At 39.1% G+C, this 15,565-nt stretch overlaps 1 protein-coding gene across 19 annotated transcripts in view; it reads left to right on the forward strand.

Annotated features, from left to right (window-relative positions):
* The window catches only part of Nrxn3 (neurexin 3), a 1,559,809-nt gene that overhangs the window by 708,028 nt on the left and 836,216 nt on the right, over window positions 1–15,565 (forward strand). The window lies entirely within an intron of this gene.

Below are 15,565 nucleotides of genomic sequence, written 5' to 3' on the forward strand. Positions count from 1 at the left end.
AAAAAAAAAAAAAACCAAAAGGTTGTATTAAGAATTCATCAGAGAAGTCATTTAGGTTTCAAGCTTCTAGACATGAAAACTGTCTCTGTGTGATAGATACAATCTTGAACTTCTGGTAAAAGAAGGGGTAGGAGAGTTCCTAGTTCTGTCAAGACCTACAAAGATAGACTCCTGTCTAGAAATGGCTGAGGATGGCTCTTGTTTATTCATAGGTGATAGATTAAACAGAGAAAAAGAGAAGTCATACACAGAGGCACATGCTTAGGAGTCATATGCTTTTCAGGAAACCAAGTACCTGTGAGGAACAGCACAAGCTTAAGAGCCTCAACTTCTCTCAGCAGGGTGTTTGCATATGGGCTATGCTCGTAACACATTTCAAAGTCAGTCCAGGAATTACGGAAAAGTGATGGCTTTCTTACATGATCTGAGCACTTTCTAGGTACTTGATTTTACAAGTTTAGAAAGAACAGAAGCAGAGCATTTTCCACCTTTAGTTTCTCAAAAGACACTTTAAAGTTAAATTCTAGTTGTTCCATGTTAAAGGGGGTGATGACACAAATACTTATTCCAGAAAAATATTTGATGAACAGAAATGTAGAGGTGGCAGTGGAAGAACAGTACAAGGATCTTGGACAAAAATAATCCTAGCATGTTGGGGTTTGTATAAGCAATGTAGACAATGCTGATATAGAGGCCTTAAACTTTAAAGTGCCTAATTGTGCTTGGGGGAAGAGATAGTATATTATGACTATAGACTATAAAATAAATTATTGAGCATAAAAGTACATAAAAAGCCACTTCTTTCAGAGCTGAGTTGATTTATGGTCTTTCTCTTGATTCTGTTTTCTACCCAGGAACTTAGATTTATTTTTCTTCATTTATACTTAGGCTTTGAGGATGGTTTGAATTGCCTCTGTAGTACCCAGCGTCCTTTACAAAGAGTATGTCTTCCATTTTCCTTTGCTCTGGGCCCCACCTTCCATACCGTCCCTAAGCTGTTCCATGCTTAGCCTTTGTGACCTGGAGTTCCCCACATGCAGATAGAATTGTAGACTCCCCATTTGCCCAGAACTAGGATCCACATAAAGCAAAAGAGATGATCCTAGAATCTAACCTTCAAAAATACGGTGGTGGATGGTTTCTTTGAGGAAGGTGCTTGACTGGAGAACTGTTGAAAAGGACTCCAGGAGGCTGAAGGAGGGAATTGCAGCACTAGGAAAAAACAATGATGAGGCACATAATTTTGTTCAGCTAAAATGAGAAAGGGTAAAATTCCAAATGCATTAGATTTTGAAAAAAGGCTGCAGAGACTTATGAAGCAATTTAAACATAGAGTTTTAATAATAAACAATGATATGTTCAATAATTATGAATACATATTAATTTTTATGACTAGAATATTCTGTATCTCACATTTTAAGCTTGTTGAATATTGAAATAAATGACATCTAAACTTCCACCGAGTGCTAATGTCCATGTTTCTCTACACTACTGGTAATTGGCCAACTTCCTAGAAATAGGATTACCTTTTCTAATTTATAGAAAAACAGATATTTGTCATTATAATTATTGAAATACAGCACCAAAACACTAAGTATATCATAGAAATAATGTGCCAATTTACCTTAACATTGGCAATTATTTCATATATATATATATATATATATATATATATATGTATATATCCTATGCAATGAGGTGTATTGGTATCACCATATTATACCACTATAGAATAATGGGGTTTTAGGTAAATATTTCATTTTAGAATACCAAGGAGCATTTTCTTGAGAAAGGAAAATGATCCCTGTAGATTTTTCTAGATGGAAACTATAAATGACAAAAAGATCTTTTCTTCTCTTCATAATAAATGAATATTGAAACTAGAGCTTATTATTTCTATATATTCCCTTTAAATTTCAAAATATAGTTTTTCTAATACATGATTTATCGATAAGCAAAGATATTAGGGATGGTAAGCGACCCTTTAAAGGTCATTTTTTTAGATATCTAAAATACAATACTTTGTATTACTTTGATATCTGGTTATACCAGATATCAAGGAAGTGTAATACTTTGTAATACAATACAATACTTTGTATTCCAGGGTGGCTTTGAGTTCACTATGTAGCCTAGGCTGACTTCAAACTCATAGTGGCCTCCTGCATCAGCTTCACAAGTGCTGAGATCACAAGTGTGCTCCACCACACCTGGATCAAGGTCATATTTCATTCATATATATGCACATATATGAATGTGTATTAAATATAACATTTTACTTTACTGTTACACTGCTAATTAGAACCTCTTTTAAAGTGCAATTTTCTATTAATTGTCATATAGTATATAATTTTTATTTAGTGCTTTCAAAATTAACTCCATTAATAATGATAATAATAGCTAACCTTATTAAGCATTTATTTCATTTCAGTCAGTGCTAAGCATTTCATATTCATCACCTGATTACTCAGTTTGAAGGCATGCTTGCTTTCTGAAAGTAACAGTGTCTACTGTAATTATCTGCAACACAGCATTATATGCTGAAATGATGAAACAAAGAAGTGAAGATTTCCTGTACCATTAAGGGAAGCCTAAGCTCTTCTGTGACAACCACCACCCAGCCTTATGTCTTAAAGACACAGAATTCATTTCTTACTTCATGTAGGATCTCCACCTTTGATGGAGTAGGTGTGCTGCCTCACGTTTTCCTCACATGGAGAATTGGACTGATGCAGGAGCCACCACCTGCACTGCTGTCCATCACGGCAGAGACAGAGAGTGCTGAAACATTCATTTATTTCTAATGCTTCTCCGAGATGAGATGTCAATCACTTTGAGCAAGATAAGTTGTATGCTATCTTAGCTTGTTTTGCAAAATTATAACAGAGCACCGGAGACTGGGTAGTTTGTAAAGAACTGAGACTTAATTCAACAGTTTTGGAGACTTGGAAATCCAAGAGTGTGGGCATAAATCTAGGGAGGGCTTTCTTGCTGTGTTATAACATGGAAGAAGGTAGAGCGACAAGAGGGAGGTGGGGTGAATACACAATCAAGAGACAGCCAAACTCACTTTTATAACAAACCCAGCCCCCCCCATAACAGCATGAATCTTTTCATGAAAGCAAAGCCTTCATGACCTAAGCACTTCTTAAAGGTCCTGCCTCTCAACACTGTTGCATTGAGAATTAAATTTCCAACACAAAGTCATTGGGGGACCCATTCAAACCACAGCACATGGTTATACCAGATATCAAGGAAGTGGTGAGTGAAGTCTTTCCACATTCCTGAAAGTATGGAAAATATTTGACAGGCAGGCCGAGCACTGATATCTCCACAGGTAGACAGCATGATAATAACAAGATTAGGAAGTACTTGACTTTTCTAGAATCACGCTCTTTATAAGAAAGAGGACTTGCCTTTCTCTTTAGAAGGTGTTGCACACCAAACAACTCTTCACTGAGTGCACACTATACAAGGAGCTGTAGAGCACAGTAGAGTATTGAAGCACACAGAAAAAAATAGAATTTTACACAATTTTCTGACCCTGATACTACAGTCTTATTTCTAAAGAGCTTTAGATTTGATTTCACATATTCATTTCACTTGTAATTTATTCAATACATAGACATAAACAGAGATGCCCAGGGCAGCGTGCAAGAGCTTCCTTCCCTCTCTAGGTATCTTTTAGCACATTAGGGTGTTCACTAGCCCCAAAGCACCTCAAGCCCTATTGGGTAAAGCTTTATATTTGGCCTTCGTTCCCGAGGCATGGCTGGTTAAATCGCTGTCCATCTCTGATGGAAGTCAACCTCCAGCCCTTTTCCTTGCCTGGAAAACAGAGGCTGAGGCTGAGAGTTCTAACTTGCCAGTCCCATAGTGCTCCTGGCAACCATCCTCTGTCTAAAGCTAAAACCTGGGGCTGGGGATTTAGCTCAGCGGCAAAGCGCCTGCCTGGCAAGTGCAAGGTTGTGAGTTCGGTTCCTGGTACCAGAAAAAAAAACCAAGAAAAAAAAAAATAAAGCTAAAACCTGCCCTTCTCCACCCTTGAGTCATTTTGTTTGGGATCTCAAACAAAAGTCAAGAATACACCCAAGGGTTTTAGGAACTCTGTGTCAGTAAACTGAGAGAAACAGCAGATGTTCTTTTTTTTCTTTCCCACTTGTGGTACTAGGGATTGATCTAGCCCTTTCTTAGTTTTTTGTACTTAGACAGGTTCTTGCTAAATTACCAAACTTCCCAGGCATGGCTAAAACTTGTGATCCTCCTTCTTCAACTTCCCAGAGTGCTAGGGCTACAAGTGTGCTCCATCTCACTCAGCTCTCTCTCTTTTTAATTATTATACTACAAAAACCCATCTGCACTCAGACCTGGTTCCAGGGACCTTGGACACACTGAAGAACAGAGTAGATATCACCCTTCCTGTCATGGAGTTTTAAATTAGGGAAGCTCATGGGAGGGGAGTTCCACTGTTATGACTTAGATCTATGATGTCCCCAGAAGTCTCATGGACTCAGGAGTGGAGCTTTTGGAAGATGATTATTGTGAGGTGTTAAACTCATCTGTGGATTATCCCATTAATGAGTTCATAGCTGAATGTGCCATTGCAAAGTGGGGTTTGGTTGAGGGCAGTCACTGGGGTGTGAACTGGAAGGGTGCATCTCCCTCCCAGGCTCCTCCTTGCACTCTGCTTCCTGGCTGCCATGGGCTTAGCACCCTTCCTCTGCATGCCCCTCTGCCATCCTCCTGATGCCTTGGAGCCTGTTGACTATGGACTGACACCTATAAGCCAAAATACACTTCCCCTCCTTTAAACTGTTTGGTGTTGTGTCCAGTGACAGCAAAGTGACTGAGACAGAGAAGAGTGTGCAAGTTGAAACAAAGATAAGTAAAATATGACCTCTTTTCTTGGGAGCATTTACCTCCAGGTGGGGCTAGCACCCATTAGTAAGCTGATTGGTAGCACCCAGTGTAAGCAGGAAGGACCTGCTAGGGTGGATGGAGGTGAGAGGAGGAGAAGTTAGTACTGAATTTCTGATGACCTGACTCACTTTTCATCCATTTTCTTGACACGGTTAGGATTGAAGGTTTGTACACTTTTCTTATCAAAGCACATGACAAGGGGTAGATGGAGGAGCCCAGAAAGTGTAGCCAAATAGAGAAAATGCCTTGAAATGCTATCTCAGGGGGTAATCTAGATTATACTCTATGAAGTACAATACGTGGATACAACAAAGCACACAGGGATTAAACAATACACAAATTGATAAACTGATAAAAATAGCTAATGAATTACTAAATGTAAACAGTTACTTATAGGATAATATTATATTATTTACCTTTCTTTGAATTTTGATTTTAGGAGATTTACAGTATAAAGTTCTCATATAAATAATAAAATCTGTTTTAAGAGCTATTAAAAATTTACCTGAACAAGCACATTTGTTAGAAACACATCCTTTCTTTTGTTTTGATTTCATCTTTGACTTCTCTATATAGTTGCATATGAAGCTATTTATTATGAAGTTGTAGCTACAATGTTTTCACTGAATTGACTTATTCATAACTAATCTTTTTCTATATGATTGCAATGTGTACTAAAATGGATGTTCTCTTTATGTACTGTAAAGGAGAATGCATCTAGAATATTGCATTGCCCTGTACAGATATTTTACACCTTTTGAGTGAGTACTTCCCTTTTAAAAACATGAACTTTCATGATGAGCTTTGGACCAATTAAATTAGCTTTATGTGTAGAACAAAATGCTTCAATCTGTGCTTCAAAGGGTTTGAATTTCCCATAATACAATTAAGTGCAGAATATATTTACTCAAAAATCTTACCTATGAAGTTTTTGAATTACTTCTAAAATATATTCTCCATTTTTGAGGTTAAGGTTGCACAGCTGAAAAAATATGTGCATCACTATATGCTAAAGATGACTGTACTTGTCAGATAAAGTTCATCTGTCTATGAATCTTCACCCAACTGACACAGCTGGTATAGGGACCTTGGGTATGTTACATTATTATTCAGTTAACTTCTCCCATAAATAATGGTTCTCTGAAGGGGCTTTCATGACAGTGGGAGTTTTCCTGATTCTTTTACAGCAGCCCTTCTCTTACGGGTTTCACAAAGTGACATCCTCACTGTGTAGCCCAGAGGTCTCAGACTTAACTTTAGTTCCAAGTGCTTCATACATTGTCATGTGCAAGGAAATGAGGGTAAGAGGGGCAGGTTTGTCTTGAGCTCTCTTCCTGCCAACCCTTTCAAAGGAGCAGCCTCACTGACGGTGGACTCTGCCTAGTTCTCCAACACTGCGCTGTGGTTGAGCACACCTGATTAGCTGACCCAGCGACTGACACTTCACATCCTGCTAAAACCTTCTTCACTCTACATCCCTAACTGCCTCCAGTCTACCTATGGAAGCAAGGGAAAAGGTGATCTATTACATTTTTACATTTTCTGTTCTCAGTGTTGAATTTGGCAGTTTATTTCCAGGAGAGCTGTGCTGAAGGTTTGAGGGTGTTAGATGCACTAAAGCATCAGCATAGAAATGAAAAGGGAGGTTGACAAATACATTCTAATCCTCTTTCAAAACCTGTGAAGGGTTCAGATAGTTTCACCTTTGAGTAGCAGCCCATGAGAACCAGGATTTCTGTTAGGAGAAAGACTTTGATGTGTTACTTTGTGTATTAGTGAACAGGATCATAAAGCTGTTATTCTTTAGTCAGTCCTCCTGCTCCTGCAAAATAGAAGAGAATTGAGGAATTAAATGCATGCCAAGAGTTGGAAAAACATCCGGGCTATTTGGTGAAGATCTTGCTTCCAAATTATTTGATTTGTGAATGTATCCGATGTGCTGACTGCATTCCAGATTCTTTGCTAAGGGTTTGCTCCTAGAAATCTTCCATTACAGAAGAAACACTATTACTATAATCTTCTGATATAGTTGACATTATCTCATTAACTGACTCCTTTTGACTTTTTGTCTTCAGTCTTTGCTTATCTTTCTAGCGGTTCCATATTTCTCTAAGGATATTCAAAAGTATGTTGAGGTATCTTATTAAGATCTTTAGTACAGATAGGTATAACAGGTAACAGTTGTTATGGGTTTAATATGTGCCAGCATTTATCCTAAGTACATTGAAAGAAAATGTTATATATTCCCCAAATAACCAGTAATATTAATAATATTGATGTTATCAGCCATATTTGTTGTAGAAAATGAAGAAAAGGGGATAAATGGCATCCCCAGTGTTACACAGATCACACAGAGAGAAAATGTGGACACCAGCCAAGACTCGGACTGGGGCGATTTGACTGCAGAACCCAAGGATTTAAATTACTTCTGCCAGGGGCTGGGGATTTAGCTCAGCGGCAGAAGCGCCTGCCTCGCAAGCGCAAGGTCGTGAGTTCGGTTCCCGGTACCGGAGAAACTCCCCCCCCCCAAAAAAATTACTTCTGCCAGCTTTCTTTGTGGCTTATTGTCACAGTAGAGAGAATTTTTGCAGTGAGCTATAAATACGTGTACCTAATATTTGTACTATGCTCAAGAATTTTTTGCTTATCTTTTCTTGATAGCGAACTATTCCCTTAGCAGTCTATCCTAAAATTTTTAACCCATTAATTTGGTTAAATTTCCAAAAGTAAAGCAGCAAAATACCTTACCCCATGGAATTTGAAGATCTGAACAGAAAAGTTTGCAGTCCGGAGAGCAGAATGTAATGTAATATTTAGAAGTATAAGATACTTTGTGTTAAAGTCAGCTTTCTGTCACTATCATAAAAATAACCAAGAAAACAAACTTAAAGAGCAAAGGTTTATTTCTGCTCATGGTTTCAGAGATTTCAGTACATGGTTTCTTGGTTCTGCTGTCTCTGGGCCCAGGGTGAGGCATCAGGGTGAGGAGCGTGTGGTAGAATGGAACTGCTGACTTCATGGTGGCCAGAAGAGAAGGGGTAGGAGGAAACGGGGGAGAGCTAGAAACCAGGGACAAAACACGCCCTTCAAAGGTATTGTGCCCAGAGACTAACTTTCTCCAATTGGGACCCATCTATAGATTTACCCCCCTCAACATCACCATCAGCTGAGAGTTCAGCTTTCAACAAATGTGTTTTGGTGTGTTGGGGGATATTTAAGATCTAAACCATAATGCATTTGCTTAAATTAGATATTGCTAATGATAATCCGAAGGTGACTGCCTAGGTCCTAAAAATGTCAACTAAAGTGAGTCTCAAAAATAAGGGATATTGGAACTGGGAATACAGCTCAGTGCCAGAGCATCTAGCATGCGTGAGGCCTGAGTTCAATCCCCAGAACCACCTACATGTGCGCATGCACGTGCACACACACACACACACACACACACACACACACACACAAGACTGAAGCATATGTTTCTCATTTCTCCTGTCAGCCTACTCTAGATAAGCAGAAGTGTTATGGATACTCACAAGCAGGTTTTTTTCTATTTCCAATAGCAAGAGCAAACAAGAGATGTGATCTTTTAAGTAAGACTTTAGGACACAGAAAACTATGCTTTAATCAGCTGATGTGTTTGAACACACTGGTAAATTCACAGTCATTTTAGATCTCCTTGGTTTATTAAAGAAAGATTCCAACAAACAGATAATACCAGGGCATGTACCACTTGAAGTTTTCTTTAAATTTATTGCATACGAAATAATATGAAACCTGGGGAATTTACACTTGTAGCCTGGTGTGCAGAGAAAAGGGGGTGAGGCATCTGGAGCACCTACTATTTAAATAGCAAGAAGAAAATATTGTCCTGTGAAAGATCCAGCCATAAGATAATGAAAGTGTCTTTAGGAATCACATACAGAGTTTTGACTTTTGCCCTTCCATTGATTCACAGCTTAAAATAATCTTTTTTTTAAAGGTATCCTTTACTGTAAGGCAGAATTATTCAACCCGTATGACTTACCAAATCATCTGTATACACAGCTAATGAGTTTTCATTCAAACAATTCAAGGCCTTGGATTGTAAGGCAGGATTTGGGGGATGAATTGATTGGGGGGAGAAATGGATAAAGAATCAGTCGCATCAGAATGTCTGAAGCACTGATTCTCATTCTACCAGCAGTAAGTAATGAAGGCTTTGTACTTAGAAGATCAAATAGGAACATTAGTAACAAAAGCGAGGACACTATCAACTTGCAGGTGGTAATCATATGACTTTGTGATAATACCTAAGAAAAATATGGAGCTAATCAGAGCTAAAGTGAGGACAAGAAACGAACATTTACTGAATGCTTGGTGCAAGCTTCTGTGAGATGAGCACACAAGCACACGAGTCCTTCTGTGAGGACTTCTGCGAGTCCCATTTCAGAGATGGAGACCTTGAGCATCAGATATTTAGTGGTGAGCGCTTTACTTGGGAGGGCAGAAGTAAAATTTGAACCCAGGATCAATGTTCAACTCTGAGAAATCGGTCTCTCCACTCTGGACCATGCTGGCCTGGTTAAAAATAAAAAAACTGATGATGCTGAATTACAATTCCAAGGACAAAAGAAAGGAACAATTACAGTAGCAAGTAGGTGATTGGGATATTGTCTCAGAAACACTGCAATCCAAGAGCATATGAGCTGAAGCAAAGGAGACTGGTGCTGGAAACATTTGGCTGGGAAGAAGAGAGTGAACTCGGGAATTAGGTAGCCTTGGAGGAAGTCAGGCTCTGTGTGTGGTGGAGTTTGCAGCCAGCAGTCAGTCCAGGCTTTATTCAATAAAGTTCGGAACTCCTTTTTACTGACTCAGGCACAAGGGGACAGACATGTATCAGGCAACCCTTCAGCCTCAAGGAACTAACAGTTTATTGTTTCTATTTTAGCACCAGGATGTATTCAAAAGTGCTCTGATTTCTATGTTGATCTAGAAGAATCCTAAAGATGAAGTTGAATAATCATGTTTGAAGTAACCATTATGGGATTGGAGTCCAACTGCAATGGATAAAATATTCTAAGTTCACTAGATGGTATAATTCCTTCAGAATGAGTGCTATGACAATGACGTGTCCTAAGGACAGCAGGGAAGTGGACAAGGATTTTGAATGTAAGGAAAAAGGAGGGACGGATTATAAGATGTGGCTGAGGAGTGGTGTTTGGACTGGACAGCTTAAGTGTACTGTAAGACTAAGATAGGTGTGCATAGAGCATATGTGATCAGTTCTTCTAGCTATATTTCCTTATTAATTAGGAGAATGGGAAGAAGGTTTTTACAACCTATTTCTTCTAGTCTTTCCTATGTATTGTTGAATGAGATGAAAACCAGTATAAGGAATAATTTAGTGAATCAATTAAAAATTTGAGGTGCCATGTGTCAGAATTTTTGAAGATATTTTCTTTAATAACCTATATGGCCTGTAAGGATTAAAACTCCAGGTATGTGGCAAGAGGCATGCCCATCCTCCTTCATGAAAAGATGATGCCCAGTACATTTCTCTAATATAGCAGGCTTCACACTGTACTGAAAAAGGGGGGTCACTTTTATATATCGCTCACCAGACTGCATGTTTCCTGTGAGCAGAAGCTGTGATATCCTCTTCCACCTCCTGGAACTCAAACAAAGAATGTGGCTCATAGTCTGATGTCAATAAACATTTGAATGGAAGAGTGTATGAAAGAATAAAGAGGAGGCATTTTTGTTGTAATTTATGAAGCAAGCACCAATATAATTCAAGGTAATGATGTAATTAGGCAATTTTCCACAAAGGTGCTCCAATAAAATATACCAGAAAGACACATCAGAATGCCTTAGTTCACTAAGTGGCTAATAGTCCTTTAGTTATTTGAGAAGAACCGTTTTTTTGCTGTTGTTGCTTGTTTGTTTTTTATGCTCTACTTTTTGGCAGGCAATGTGCTAAGTATTAGAGTTTGTCTGAAACTGTTTTTAAATTCCTCCTGGTGACATGGAAATGTATTTTTTGAAATGTACTGAAGCCTGTGGGGTAGGGAAACGTCATAATTTTATGCTATCAGAGTGAGTATTCTTTGAACGTGAGTTGATTCTTGTAAATCAAGTGTTATTTGAGAATGGAACACAGGAGGGCACTAGAGAACAAGAAAAGACCTAAACAAGAACAACAAAACTCCAAATCAAAGCCCCGAAATAGAGACTTTGCTAAGGTTATCATCAGTCTACACTCTATTTTTATTAAATCTTAATGCTTTAAATGCTTGGAGGTATTTTTGAAACTCTAGAAAACTCTCCAAGCTTCCATTAGAGAAAGGAACCTATTTGTTTCCCAACTAATTCATCAAACTGAGGCAGTGCTTACGCAGGAGTGGTAGGGGACGCAGGAATGCATAAGAAGGGAACCCAGGGAATGGCCGTGGACACGCAATCCTTTAAAACATTTTCAGGTTTCCTGGCTTGGCCCAGCAGAGTGTTCTTCCTGGAGACTGATCTCTTTCCGGAGCCCAGTCACAAACCACTGCGTTCCCCTGTGCCTGCTGACGCTTTTACTCTAGGCCTCCGGGTACACAACAGGGTTCCTTTGAGGTGGAGACCCTTGGGTGTCGTTTAAAAAGAAGACAGGGCTTAGTCATCGATTTGCTTCCATTTCTTCCCTGGGTCGAAGCGCGTGGTCACCCGCCACATGGGAAAAGTGAATTGGCCACTGCAGCTTTAGGCAACGGCACCTGACCACTTCTGGCACTGAGTCATATTCAGAATTCAAAAAACACCCAACATGGCTGCCTTGCCTTAGCTCATGACACATTTGACAGTGCAGCAGTTTACAGTGAAAGTGATCAAGGAAAACCCAATTCTTCCACTCAAAGAGTTGTGGATATATATGTTCCAATACGTACAGTAAGTGGCTGGAAACAGATCATTCGTTGCCTGGGTAGAGGCCAGAGGAAGGGATCATAACGTGACATGAGTAACTTTTGGGAGTTATACACACACCCTTGCTTGGGTTTTGGTAATGATCTTGTGAAGCTATCCGCTACTAGATAGGTGGTCTCAGTGTCACGAGGATCCAGGCTCTTGATATCCTGAACAAAGAATTGAGCCAGACACACAGAAGTGGTAAAGAAGGCAAAGGTTTATTAAAAGGGAAAATATACTCCACACATTTATAAGGAGAGTAGGCGGATGAGAAAACTTTAGAGTGAATTTTATTCAGAGCAATCCCATTTGTTTTAGGTTGGAAGTTAAAAAGGATGCTTGGGAGAGTTCTAAACGGGGAGAGCTCAGAGGTAGCAACTGCAAGTACACACTCAAGAAAGGAGACCAGAGAAAGAAAGTGAGAGAGAGAGAGAGAGAGAGAGAGAGAGAGAGAGAGAGAGAGAGAGATGGAACCAGCCTGGCCGCAAAGCCCACAGGGATGAAAAGAGATGGTGTCAAAACCTCAGTGTTAATGATATTATAGTGACCATGGGTTCCTTTAGGTTACTCTAAAGTAGTTAGAGCTCACACTCCTCTGGAAGTGTAATAAGGAAGTGTAATAAAGGCATAAGAGTATTCTTTAAGGCTAGTGTCAGGATATTAAGGATATATGGTGAGGGTACTATCCTATTTCTCAAGTTCATGTTAGGTTGTTAAAGAAATAGATGGAGAGCAGGATGCCTTTGTAGTCTCCAAGAGTCAAAAGTCATCTCGTCTGTTGGGAGCCTAAGGCTGGGAGGTTTCCCACGTTGTCCATCTCCTGCCTCATCCACATATCCAAATTTATCAAATTGTGTACTTTAAGTAGCTGCAGTTCATCATATGTCATTTATAGTCCAACTTAAAAGAAGACATGGGCAGTATTCCATAGCAAGTGTCTCACACACTCAGCTTCAGTTGGTCTGGAATGTTCCTGTGTCATAATAGCTAAGTCCCCGAAGTCATTTCCTAGAGTCTAGGGTGCCCATTTTATTACTAGTTCTAAGAATTTGGCCACATTGCTTACACTTTTTATGGCTGTGGTCTTTCATCAATAACATAGGAAGGCTAGACATGATCATCTTCAATACATCTTCAGATTTCCAGAGTTCCTGGATATCCACTCTAGAGATCCTTTAAACAAATGTTTTGGTAGACTGTACATTTATCCAGGCAGTATATTAATAGTATGTAAATTACCTAAGCTACGTTTCTAGTAGGTAATGCCTGAGCTGTTAAAACATGCTTCTTTTCCATGCATTGTGTCTCTCTTTGGAACAGCAGAGACACATTTGGTAAAATATTCCTTTGTCGTAGCAGAAAAATAGAGCTGTTCAGTTTTCTTATTTGTGCAAATTACTTTTATAAATTGCACATCATATGATTTAGCCTCCCAAATTTATGTTCCTCTTTTCAAAATCTAACAATAATAAGATGTTCCTTGTTAGGCTGAGAAAAATCATAATTTTTAAAAAGAAGTGAAGGAAAAAAGTAGAATAAAAATGTCTTATGAGAATATAATAGATTTTGGAAGCAAAAATACCACTGGCAAATCCCCCACCTCTTAGAGCTGTATAAATGTCACCAATTTCATACAGAGGCCTTAAGGTTGAGTTTACTGTTAGAGGAATTTATACATTGCTTAAGTCATCCCAAAGCACAAGGTCAAACAAGGTTCCCTGGAGAGAAGAACTTTCTAGAGTTTCTCCAAAGCCCAACTGATTAAAATCCAAATGACCCAATGCTAGCTTTGATTGTCTCCAGGGAATTTTCTTTACCAACATAACATTGTGAAGTTGCTTAAAGGAACACTACATCATCCATCATCATTACTATAAAGTAAAGACTGAAGCAATAGGAAAGAAAAAATGCATTTAGACAGACAATTATTATTGGTAGCTAAGCAGACTGTTGAAATTGCCAAGATATGAATAGCTAACTACTTATCTGTCAATCCACAAGGTATCAAACTTGAAAAGAGCGACTATAGAACAGAGTTTGTGCTGGATGCTCTCCTACTTTATCTCATTTTCCCTCACCGCACCCCAGAGAAAAATCATTACCATTCTGACTACCTGGCAACATGGAGACACTAAGACTGGGAGTGTTTCGCATTTGTCCAAGGACACCTAGCTAGTACCAGCTGGAGCAGGCATTTGAAGCTAAGTCTGGTGAGCTCAGAATCCTCTGTGCTTTTGCAAACCCTGCTGGCTCACTGCTTATCATGAGGCTTTTGAATTCTCATTCAGGTGTTTCCTTCCCCTGGTGTCTTTAATATGCTGGTTTCAGTTTCGTACGGGCGCCCCATTGGCCTGCCTGAGAGACTTGGAAGTGGGTGTAATCCTGGAGCCCCATTATCTCCACAAGCTCTCCTGACACCATAGTGCACCAGGAGCAGTGAATAACGCTAGGTGGCTGTGCAGAAATCTCAACTTTCCTTTACTCGACATTAGAATTTATTTTCCCTTTAGGCAGTTTTTACATTGACTCTGTATAGTTTTTGAAGTAGAATTTATTTTGGTTTAAGAATAAAAAATTCATTTCCTCAGGACATTTTCTCCTATGAGTGCTTGTAACTTCAAGGTGCCATCTCCTCAGCCGCACTTCCAGGCTTGTGTAATTTATACTTAAAGGGCCAGGGTGATTTTTTTTTTTCAAAGACAGAAATCTGATTGTTTCACTCCTGTGCATATGTGAGAAATCACCTTGACAGTCCAAGTGCACACAAGCAGAGGTTTCGGGACAGAAAAGATCATAGAAAAAATTAAAATGGAAAATTATAGGTTACTAAACCATAGACTAGAAAACAAGGAGAAACAGATGAGAAAGACGAATGCATTTAGTACAGCATGCACGAAGTTTGCAAGAGTACTCTACCTGTTTTTTTGATTACACAATATTCAGCTACCTTGGTTCTCTCTGGGCTCTGTCAGCCTTCCCTGGTATTTGGGCAGGAGTGGTGTTGAAAGAACTAGAATTGAGGTTAAGAACAAAGATTTAGTGACTGGCAGGCAGCTGGGGCTATCACACCATTATCTATGAGGGAAGCGCAGGGCTCCTTGATCTAGTAGATCTGGTCACAGCTTTAGCTTGGCATCTCCTGACGACCAAATGCATGTTTGATCTTGATGCCTCAAGCAGAGACAGTGGGGAGCCACTATGGGTGTCACCAATAAGTTGATCAATTTAGAAATGACAGCTATCAATCACACATTGCCCAAAATTTTCAAGTATTTAAGATTCACTCTGTGTTTTAACCCCATTCTGTGCACCAGTAACTTTCCTGTTTGCTCCATCCTTTTTCTCTATGTTCAGGTGTTCTCTGTATTTTCTGTTTAACAGGTCTTAGAGAGCTCTCAAATCTTAACAAATTCTATGGATTTTATCCACCCCATTTATTTTTCTTGTTTGCTATAGTAAAATTAAATAACCTTAATGCAGCAAATGCCCATTATAATATTTTAAGAGCTCTTTTTGGTGTATGAGATAAAGCATGAAATTCTTAGCACAGCCCAAGAGTCCTTATATGCTCCAGGATACTGATTTAGACTTCTCTCTTATCTCACAAAAATGCCCTTTATTCCCATATTACACTGCTTATCATTCTCTGAATTTGCTGAACTCTTTCAACCTCTGTACATGGTAGACTGTTCTTTCCTCTCCTATCTGCTGGACCACTTGT

The sequence above is a fragment of the Chinchilla lanigera genome, unplaced genomic scaffold, assembly GCF_000276665.1.
Source record: "Chinchilla lanigera isolate Chin_1 unplaced genomic scaffold, ChiLan1.0 scaffold00037, whole genome shotgun sequence".
NCBI classification, from domain to species: Eukaryota; Metazoa; Chordata; class Mammalia; order Rodentia; family Chinchillidae; genus Chinchilla; species Chinchilla lanigera.